This window comes from Schistocerca gregaria, chromosome 3 (genome assembly GCF_023897955.1).
Source record: "Schistocerca gregaria isolate iqSchGreg1 chromosome 3, iqSchGreg1.2, whole genome shotgun sequence".
NCBI classification, from domain to species: domain Eukaryota; kingdom Metazoa; phylum Arthropoda; class Insecta; order Orthoptera; family Acrididae; genus Schistocerca; species Schistocerca gregaria.
In genome coordinates this window covers 770,902,850-770,914,799 of record NC_064922.1, presented here as the reverse complement: position 1 = coordinate 770,914,799, position 11,950 = coordinate 770,902,850, and positions in this window count along the sequence as shown.

The following is an 11,950-nucleotide window of genomic DNA, read 5'->3' as shown; positions in this document are numbered from 1 at the left end:
GAGGACAATATTATGAAAATGGAAGAGGATGTAGATGAAGATGAAATGGGAGATACGATACTGCATGAAAAGTTTGACAGAGCACTGAAAGACCTGAGTCGAACCAAGGCACCGGGAGTAGACAACATTCCATTAGAATTACTGACGGCCTTGGGAGAGCCAGTTCTGACAAAATTCTACCATCTGGTGAGCAAGACGTATGAGACAGGTGAAATACCCTCAGACTTGAAGAAGAATTTAATAATTCCAATCCCAAAGAAAGCAGGTGTTGACAGATATGAAAATTACCGAACTATCAGTTAAATACATCGCAGCTGCAAAATATTAAAGCGAATTCTTTACAGACGAATGGAAAAACTGGTAGAAGCCGACATCGGGGAAAATCAGTTTGGATACCGTAGAATGTTGGAACACGTGTGGCAATACTGACCCTACGACTTATCTTAGGAAATAGATTAAGGAAAGCAAACCTACGATTCTAGCATTTGTAGACTTAGAGAAAGCATTCGACAGTGTTGACTGAAATACTCTCTTTCAAATTCTAAAGGTGGCAGAGGTAAAATACAAGAAGCGAAAGACTATTTACAATTTGCACAGAAACCTGATGGCAGTTATAAGAGTCGAGGGGCATGAAAGGGAAGCAGCAGTTAGGAAGGGACTGAGACAGGGTTGTAGCCTCTCCCCGATGTTATTCAATCTGTCAATTGATCAAGCAGTAAAGGAAACAAAAGAAACATTCGGAGTAGGTATTAAAATTCATGGAAAAGAAATAAAAACGTTGAGGTTCGGCGATGACACTGTAATTCTGTCAGTGACCGCAAAGGACTTGGAAGAGCAGTTGAATGGAATGGACAGTGTCTTGAAAGGAGGATATAAGATAAACATCAACAAAAGCAAAACGAGAATAATGGAATGTAGTCGAATTAAGTCGGGTGATGCTGAGGGAATTAAATTAGGTAATGAGACACTTAAAGTAGTAAAGGAGTTTTGCTATTTGGGGAGCAAAGTAACTGATGATGGCCGAAGTAGAGAGGATATAAAATGTATACTGGCAATGGCAAGGAAAGAGTTTCTGAAGAAGAGAAATTTGGTAACATAGTGTATAGATTTAAGTGTCAGGAAGTCGTTTCTGAAAGTATTTGTATGGAGTGTAGCCATGTATGGAAGTGAAACAAGGACGATAAATTGTTTGGACAAGAAGAGAATATAAGCTTTTGAAATGTGGTGCTACAGAAGAATGCTGAAGATTAGATGGGTAGATCACATAACTAATGAGGAAATGTTGAATAGAACTGGGAAGAAGATGAGTTTGTGGCACAACTTGACCAGAAGAAGGAATCGGATGGTAGGACATGTTCTGAGGCATCAAGGGATCACCAATTTAGTATTGGAGGGCAGCGTGAAGGGTAAAAATCGTAGAGGGAGACCAAGAGATGAATACACTAAGCAGATTCAGAAGGATGTAGGCTGCAGTAGGTACTGGGAGATGAAGAAGCTTGCACAGGATAGAGTAGCATGGAGAGCTGCATCAAGCCTGTCTCAGGACTGAAGACAACAACAACAACATAATGGTGATGATGATGACTGTAAAACCGCACCTATCATCTGTTCAGATAATTCATAATGTGGCAACGTTGCTAATACTGCATCTACATACATACTCCGCGAACCACCTTACGCTTTGTGGAGGGGACGTCTATCGTTTCCCACTTCTCTGTTCCATTCGTGAATGGTGCATGGGAAGGCTGATTATCCATAAACTTCAGTATGAGCTCTAATTTCTTTCATTTTACGGTCGGGACCGTTTCGAATTCCAGCAGTAACCCTCTCAGTCGTTAACACGAGTGCCATTGGAGTCTGCTGAGCACCTCCGAACGCTCTCGTGCCGACTGTACGTGCAGTTGTAAGCCACTTCTTTCATGGGTGAATACATTTCCTGAAGATCCACCCGATGAATCTCTACTTGGTCATACAACTTTAGGTCACTCCGGACGATTACTCCCAGGTATTTTATGGCTGTTACTGTTTGCAGTGAATTTTCACCCACAGTGTGATCGAAAAGTAATGGATCTCACCCCCTGTTTACGCGCGTCAACTGCCAGCCTCTGCTCCAATCATCGATCCTCCGGAGCTCTTCCTACAGTTCGCTACAGTCTACTGTCGTTACAACCTCCCACGTAGAACAGCATCGTCCGTAAAATGCCTCATAGAGGTGGCAGTAGCTCGTTTATATACCGTGTGTTGCCGCTATGGTTTGTAAGGCGTATGGTCTCTGGTGCTTCATCAGGCATTTTCAATTTCGTTATTGCAGTGTGCAGCTGGAGTCAGCCTAAACAAATATTGATCACTATGCCTCTCACACCACTCCCAGTTTCGACAGAAAGCTTCAGTATGTTTTTCCATTAAAACGAAATGATTTTTAAAGCGTAATTTTACGTGCCCATTCGACACAGAGTTCCCAAGTTAGTTTAATGCGATATTCAATTTGTCGATGTGTATTAACAGGGACAGTAAGACACGCAGAATAACCAGTACTCTAGCGGTGACTTAGCATTGTTGCTCAATGGCGGTAGCAGTCGGAGTACTGTTTATTCTCCAGGTATTACTGTCCCTGTCAATACATATCGATAAAATGAATATCACATTAAACTATCTTGGGACTACTCCGTCGAATGAGTATGTAAAATTCCGCTCTAAAAATCATTTTAGATCGACGCTGGGTGTCACTTGAAAGTCTTGACGGTCTGCATTCGCTTGGGCTGACCCCAGCTATACTTTGCAGAAACGAAACTGCAAATATCTGCTAAAAGATCAGAGAAAATTCGCGTGCGACTTTTAGGAGAGACCCGTGCGTATTGCAATCTGTAACATCCTTATAACACTCCTATGGAGTACTTTAGAAATCACCTTTATACCTGTCGGTATTGTCCCGTTAAGAACACTACAGTTAATTTCGTGAATGCTTCATTACTATTAGTTTCCCGGCCCACTGCTATTGTACGCCAAGTTCTGCGTCTTAACCAAGGCCTCACAGTCCCGGAAATGGTCTACTGTGAACGGCGGTCAACTTGAATAGCGCCTCGACGGCAACTGTGGTGGTAACCTTACGCGCTTTTGGTTATAGCAGATCTTCATTTGAGTTAGATCAAAAACATAATGTCTCATTTAAGTATGTGACTATAACACAGCAATTTAATTTATAAACAAGCAGTAACCAGTCACTGTTTATCGATTTTCGCATGTAACCCAACTAGAAGACTTTTGCCATGACTGTTGTCAATTAGATGCAGCTTATTTCGTTGGTATGAATTGTAGCATTTCGTTGTTTAGTGCTCCTAATTTATGAACTGAAACTTATTTCGTATCACGCGATTTTCAGCTATCTGCTACACTACATCATTGTCGTTTCATGCCACTTACTATGTGCAGGTGAATTCTGTGTGCAAACAATGAGAATTTTGGAAGATGCGTGCTTCAGTCTTTACGTCACTGTGTCGTGTTCTCGCCACAAAATTCCAAAAAGTGAAACCTTCTGAGCCTCATGTACACCAGTACTCTCAAAACGAATAGGTAATGTCAAAACAATATGAAGTTGATTCCCTGTTGGAAAAGTACGAATTATGAATGACAGTCCCTCACATAGAACATCAAAAAATATCCAGATACGCATGAAGGACAACGCTCATTACTTTACCGAAATTATTTTTGCAGTTAAAGACTGCTCTTCACACACAAAAAAGTTAATTTTAACCATGTAATGTTCCTTGTGGTCTCTTTAATTGTGTTTAATATCATTTCTATCTTGATGAAAATGCTCTCGTAACAAACACTTGCACAGTTCAGGTCGTCCAGGAAGGAAAGCAATTATGTCGCTGAGCACAGAAGAAATGGAGCTGCATAAAACTAGAACTTACTCATGCCCTTCTAAAATGAACACATACTCCAAAACCAGTGAGAGCGTCTCTCTTTATAAAATGTCGCAATGTCCCATGAATAGTTTGAAGGTACAAGAGCTAATACACGCAATCGTAATGTGCCGTCTTTCACTAGTAATCAAAACGTTCTTGGTCCCGGATTCGAACAAAGCACTGCGGCCGAAAACTTCCAGCACAAGCAGTCATTCTCATTCAGCCAACGGCCTTGTCGAAGACTATGGAGGAGTACACAGAAGTTCAGGGCACTCTTTTGTCCTTGGGGTGCGAAATTGCTCCTAAAAGTCGAAGAATCAGCAATGATTAAATACATGAGAATGCAGGAGGTAATGGAAGCCACAATATTAAAGACACTAATGTGTATCCCAGTGTTATGTGGCCTGTAACTGAAAAAGTGCCATGATGAGATCTCCAGTGGAAAAAGATTAGGGATAAGTCCCCCTTTCGGATCTCCTGGAGGGAGCTGCCAGAGGGAACGTGACAATGAGAAAAGCATGGGGTAACCAACGATGGGATAACATTCCACGAGTCGGAGCTTGAAATGTAAGAAATTTGAACATAGTAGGAATGCTACGAAATCTGAAGAGAATAATGCAAAGAGCATAACTGAGGTGAAATGGAGTTTACGGTTCCTGGTCCGATAAATATAGGCTAATATCAAAAGCTGCAGAAAACGGTAAACGGGAGTAGGATTCGTTACGAATAGAGAAGTAGGGCAGAGACTGAGCTACTGCGAACAGTTCAATGATAGTATTACTCCCGTAGCATTCGACAGAAAACCAATAGTTCCGGTATACATGCCAACGTCGAAAGCAGAAGATACTGAAACAGTAGAGAGAGTATACGAGGATATTGAACGGGCAATTCAATATGTAAATGGCGATGAAAATCTAATGATCATGGGGAATTGGAACGCGGTTTTAGGAGAAGGAATAGAAGAAAGGGTTACGGATGAACATCGGCTTCGCAGTAGGAATAAGAGAAGAGGAAGTCTAATTTAGTTCTGCAGTAAATTTCAGATGGTAATAGCGATTACACTGTTCAAGAATCGCAAGAGGACGAGGTACCTTGGAAAAAACCTGGAGACACGGAAAAATTCCAGCTGCATTACATCACTACCAGACAAAGATTCAGAAATCAGATATTGGATTGTAATATATACCCAGGAGAAGATACAGACTCAAATCACAATTACGTAATGATGAAGAGTAGAGGGTAGTTTGGGAGAATCGTCCGGAACAATCAGTGTGGAAAAAGTAAGGTACTGAAAGACTGAGGAATGGTAAAACGAGTTTGAAGATCACTAATGATGTGGATACTCTGGCAAGGAATACCATATTAGGTAGTTCAGTTGAAGGGAAGTGGCTGTCTCTGAAAAGAGCAATCGCAGGTGTTGGACAGTCAAACGAGGGTACAAGGAAACTATGTACAAAGTAACCTTATGTAACAAAAGAAATACTTCGACTGATCGACGAAAGAAGGAGGAACAAAAACGTTCAGGGAAAGACGAGAATGGAGCAATATAAATCACTTAGGAAAGAAATAAACAGGAAGAACAAGACAGTCAAAGTGAAATGGCTGCAGGAAAGATGAGAAGCAATCGAAAAAGAAATGAATGTCAGGAGGACTGACTCAGTATACAGAAAAGTAAAAACAACCTTAGGCGAGAAAAAAAAACGAGGATGGTAACGATAAGCGTGCAATGAGAATATCACCGCTAAACACAGAAGCGAGAGAGCGGATGGGTGGCAAGAGTTCACTGAAGGCCTCAGCGGGGACGATTTTCCTGACAGAAGAAGAAACTGGAATCGATACAGATTGCGGTAAGTAAGACTAAAGAAAAATCAAGACGCGTCCATTGGATTTGTCGACCTAGAAAAAGCGTTCGACAATGTAAAATGATGGAAGATGTTCGAAATTCTGAGAAAAATAGCGGTAAGCTATAGGGAGAGAAGGGTAATGTGTACAAGAGCCAAGAAGAAATTATAAGAGCGGACTACCAAGAACAAAGTGCTCTGATTAAAAAGCGTGTAAGACAGGGATGTAGTCTTTCGCCTCTAGTGTTCAATCTGTACATCTAAGAAGCAATTGTGGAAATAAAATAAAAGTTCAGGAGTGAATTAAAATTTAATGTGAAAGGATATCAATGGTACAATTCACTGATGGCATCGGTATCCTGAGTGAAAGTGAAAAAGAATTACATGATCTGCTGAATGGAATGAACACTCTAATGAGTACAGAATATGGGTTGAGAGGACTGATGGTCACGAAGCAGATGAAGTTGATGAACTCTATCACCTAGGCAGCAAAATAACCAATGACGGACGGAGCAATGAGGACATCAACAGCAGACTTGCACCGGCAAAAAGGGTATCCTGGCCAAGAGAAGTCTGCTAGTATCAAATATACGCCTTAATTTGAAGAAGAAATTTTTTAAAGTGTTACGTTTGGAGCATAGCATTGTATGCTAGTGAAATATGGACTATGGGAAAAACGGAACAGAAGAGAATCGAAGCATTTGAGATGTGGTGCTACTGACGAAAGTTGAAAATTAGGTGGACTGATAAGGCAAGGAATGAGAAGATTCTGCTTAGAGTCGGAGAGGAATTGAATATGTGGAAAAACACTGATGCGGAGAAGGGAAAGGATGATAGGACCTATGTAAAGACAAAAGAAAATACTAGAGCTGTAGAGTGCAAAAACTGTGTAAGAAGACAGAGACTGGAGTTCATCCAGCAAATAACTGAGGACGTAGGATGCAAGTATCACTGTGAAATGGCGACGCTGCAATGAGAGAGGAATGGTTGGCGGGCCACATCAGACCAGTCAGAAGATTGTCAGTACAGTGCGGTGATGCGATGTCGTTTACCTCTTTTTCAGCTGAAACCTGAACTTGGCGTTCCGTGCTTTTCAGAGAACGCTGGGCGTTCTGCGTCCCTGATGCAGTGATTTGCGGAATCGGTGTGGAAGAGATGGGGGATTCAGTATTAGAGTTCGAATTTAAAAGTGCTCTGGAAGACTTGAGATGAAATAAGGCATAAGGGTCAGCTGACTTTATATCGGAGTTGGAAGAAGTGGCAACCAGACGATTATTGAAGTTGGTGTGGAGAAAATATGAGACTGGCGATATAACACCAGACTTTCGGAAAAAAATTACTCACATTATTCCGAAGATAGAAGGATTGAAAACTTCGAGAACTATCACACAATCAGCTTAACAGCACATATATCCTAACCGCCGACAAGAATAATAAACGGAAGACTGGAAAGGAAAATTGATGAAGTGCTAGATAACGAATAGTTTAAATTCAAAATTAACAGCCTCAGTTGCGCAGTTACCTAGATTTATCTAGGTTTCAATTGGGATAACCCAACATTCTTCAGAATTACACTTACTAATGTTTGTCCATAATGGACATTGTCAAACTAAAAATACAAATACACCAAGTGTCGTCATATTCCAGTACAACACTCGTGGCTGCCGCATCGCGGTCGGAAAGTGGGGCTGAGGCAGCTTCAGTTAAGTTTTTAAAATATGACGACACTTGGTGTATTTGTATTTTTAGTTTGACAATGTCCATTATGGACAAACATTAGTAAGTGTAATTCTGAAGAAGGTTGGGTTATCCCACTTGAAACCTAGGTAAATCTAGGTAACTCCGCAACTGAGGCTGTTAATTTTTAATTTAATATTTGTACAGTTGCTGACAGGGCCGCGAAATTCTGAAAGTATTGAACGATTAGTTTGGCTTTGGAAAAGGTAAAGGCATCAGAGAGGCAATTCTGACGTTGTGGTTGATAATGGAAACAAGACTAAAGAAAAATCAAGAAAGGTTCATACATCTGTCGACCTGAAAAAAGCGTCTGACAATGTAAAATGGTGCAAGATGTTTGAAATTTTGAAAAGTATAGGCGCAAGCTAAAGGAGGAGGTGGGTAATAAGATTGGATGAGTAATAAGTAATAAGATTGAATAATAAGTAATTGGATAATAAGTAATTGGATAATAAGTAATGAGATTGGATGACCAAGAACGAAGTACTCGGATTAAAAAGGATGTAAGACTAAGATGTAGTCTTTCGTCTCATCTGTTTAAACTATACATCAAGAATCAATTACGGATACAAAGTTAAGATTCAAGAGAACGATTAAAATTCAGGGTGAAACGATATCAGCGATAAGAGTCGCTGATGACATTCCTGTCGCCACTGAAATTGAAGAGGAATTACCGGATCCACTGAATACAATGAATAGTGTAATTAGTACAGAACCGGAAAATTACAAAGGAGATGAGAAATAGTCGAAATGATAATAGTCAGAAACTTAATATCAAAATTGGTGACCCCGAAGTAGACGATGTTCGTGAATTTTGTTGCCTTGGCAGCAAAATAATCCACGACAGACGAAGCAAGGAGGGCATAAAAAGTAGTTTAGCACAGGCAGAAATAATTCTATTGGTGTCAGACACAGGCTTTGAGGAAGAAATTTTTGAGAATATATATACAGTGCACAGCTCTGTATGGTACTGATTCATGGACAGAGGCAAAACCGGTACAGGGGAGAATATAAGCCTCTGAGATGTGTTGCTACAGAAGAATGTTGAAAAATAGATGGACTGATAACGACTGAGGACATTCTGCACAGGATCAGCGAAGAAAGAATCACTGGAAATCACTGACAAGAAGAAGGGTCAGGGTGGTAGGACATGTGTTAAAGACATCAGGGAATAAGCTCCATTGTACTAGAGGAAGCTGTAAAGGGTAGCAAGTGCTACTCTGAGAAGAAGAGGTTAGCTCTGGAGGGGAATTCGTGGCGCGCCGCATAGACTTAGTCATATGACTGATGGCTCAATAAATAAATAAATAAATAAAATTAAAATCGCCATTCCCTCGTTTTTGACATATTGGGTTAGAGGGTATTGTAAACCAACAACAAGGTACTATTCATTCCATATGTCGATCACTTGACGAAGTTGTAACTTGATGTCTTCGTTTGTAAACACTTACCAAGTCAACTGCCTATAAGCGAGATCATAAGCGTTATGTTATCCTAGAAGAAATGTGAAAAGACGTGGCCAACCGGTGTGACCGAGCGGTTCTAGGCGCTTCAGTTCGGAACCGCGCTGCTGCTACGGTCGCAGGTTCCAGTACTGCCTCGGGTATGGATGCGTCTATTGTCTTTAGGTTAGTTTTTAAGTAGCTCTAGGTCTAGGAGACTGATGACCTCAGATGTTAAGCCCCATAGTTCTTGGAGCCATTAAACCAATTTTTGAAAAGTCGTGAAATATCTTGAAATAGATGAGCAGCATGAATGAGACTGGACCATACAAGATCCTTATTGTTCCATAGAAAACAAGTGGTATTTTCATAATGACGCTGCCTAATTTGTTACAATAGTATCTTTTCACGAAGAATGCAGAAACTTTAAGAAAAAATATAAAAATTAATATACAAAAGATGTCATTTGTTCAAGTGTCATACAAAATATTGGCAAAAATTCTCCTGTACAGAGTTGAAGAAACTTTAGACGAACTATTGGAAAAATATCAGGGTGGTTAGTGAAACTGAGACCCCGCAGAGAATAGATTTTTAACTTAAAATTAACAATTCGACACACAGCCTTATGATCAAACATATAGCAATATCATTTATTGATTTCACTGTAGTATTTGATTCTATAAACGGAAAGCGATACATAAAATCAATTGAGAATCTGATGTTAATGAAAGACCGGGGGATCACAAACCGTGGAACTGGTCTATTCGATACCTAATGTGAAATTTAGGAGGAAATTCTTCAGCCACTTGAAACGAAAACTGGTACGACAAGGGGACGAAAGTGTGCTGTAGAAATAAAATGTGGGGATGTGGAATTCCAGCTAAAAATTCACAAAATTAATACAATAATTCCGGGAATGAAAATCCAATGAAATTAAGGTAAACTGTGTAATTTTTGCAGATTATTCTGCAGTACTTTCAGAAAACCTGACAGAAACAGTCAGTCATATACATGTTCTGGGAGGAATAGCTAGTAGAATTATTCTTACAAATCCAGATGGAAAAATAGCAACAAATATAAAAAATGCATCGTTGTTGTTGTTGTGGTCTTCAGTCCTGAGACAGGTTTGATGCAGCTCTCCATGCTACCCATCTCCCAGTACCTACTGCAACCTACGTCCTTCTGAATCTGCTTAGTGTATTCATCTCTTGGTCTCCCTCTACGATTTTTACCCTCCACGCTGCCCTCAGAACATGTCCTACCAACCGGTCCCTTCTTCTCGTCAAGTTGTGCCACAAACTCCTCTTCCGCCCAATTCTATTCAATACCTCCTCATTTGTTATGTGATCTACCCATCTAATCTTCAGCCGACATTAGAGATGGGCCCCCTCCACGCCTGCACCAACGTGGTGACCAAACCAAAAGTTCTACTGTCATCTCCGTCAACATGCTAGTTATCTAATAGGAGGATCACAGGACGCTGGGCTGTGATGTTATCCGTGCGTCTGGGTAAGACTACGTATTAACACGGTCCATCAGGTGATAGACAGGGAACGAAACGCGAATGAGGGTAGCGATTTGAAGAGCAGAGACAAAAAAATGCCAAGGCTGGTGCCGTGGGAAAAAAAAACCTCTGCGACAGTGGGATGCGTAGTAAGAGCAGTAGTGGCTTACTAGCTGCAATAGTTCATGCAATGTTGGTTTTGTTAGTATGGGTATCATGCATCATTACCGTGGCAGGCGGTGGCGATGTATCCGAGTTTGCTGCAGCTGCTGCATTCCTGGAACAATCAGGATCGTTATATATTTGTGGGAGATCGGCCGACACTGGACGTGTCGGCTAGGTGGCTCGGGCGCGACGCTATGGTTGATGAGAATGGCCAGCGCCACACTGCTGGTGTGCGGCGAGCCCTCTTGTCATGCCGCCGCCTGCCATTTACAGGAAGTTGCATGGACGGCACAGGTGGCATGGCCACTATCGCTACCGTTCGACGTGTTCGTACATTGCGGACAATCTGTCGGTCATCCTAGAGAGTATCCATTGCCGCCAACAACGTGCAATGGTGGTTTCCATAGGACTGGTGTGGTGACCAATACGACCATAGGACCACCCAGACTCCAACAGCCCCACGATACCGACCCTCTTGAGCTCATCGAGCTGGGCAGGCTACAGTTAGGCATGACGCCTGGACCTTGAGAATACAGGTGATGCCCTAGTGACGACATCCGCTGGTTTACTGGCCGGCACAGCTGTTCGACGCCCTCTTATATCAACAGAAAAGCATGACATCAAAGCCTCACCCGTACTGCTCTTATGCGTGGCCGACCGAGTAAAGGAAATCACTGGCATTACTGATGGTGCAACATACCCACACAGTTTCCAGTGGATTGGTTGACTGCTTCTGGGTGCAGCACTTTTACAAAAGAGAGTTTAGTCGCTGAATTATGGAAACACATTAGTCACAACATTGTTCTTTATTTCACAGAAATCACTGCTGAAATTTGAGTAACAAACAGCTTACCACCACAATCGGCTCCGTCATTAATCCTTCAGCTACTTGAAAAAGGAAAGAAATCAGATCTTAACAATCTTAACAATTGTAGAGTATTTTTCCTTCTTACCAATGATGTATAAGATCTTGTCTATCGCACTTTTAAAGAGAGCTGAAGGAATATTCAACTCACAACTAGGGGAATATCGAGCAACATTTGGGAATAGAAGGTCTTGTGCAAAGCAAATACTATATCTAAAGAACACAATAGAAATGTGGAAGATCATAAACATGAAATATGTGACAAATATTGTAAATTTTAAATAGATCTGTGACTCAATTGATAGAAATGCATTAAGCAACATTACAAAGGAATTTGGACTCGATAAGAAAACAACCGAAATAAATAAAGGAGCTTTAACAAACACAATATTGAAAGTAAAATTTATAGGGGAACTGTCAAAAATTTTTGATAAAAGTTATAAAGAAGATAAAGAGATGGTTTGTCACCTCAACTTTACGATTGCTCG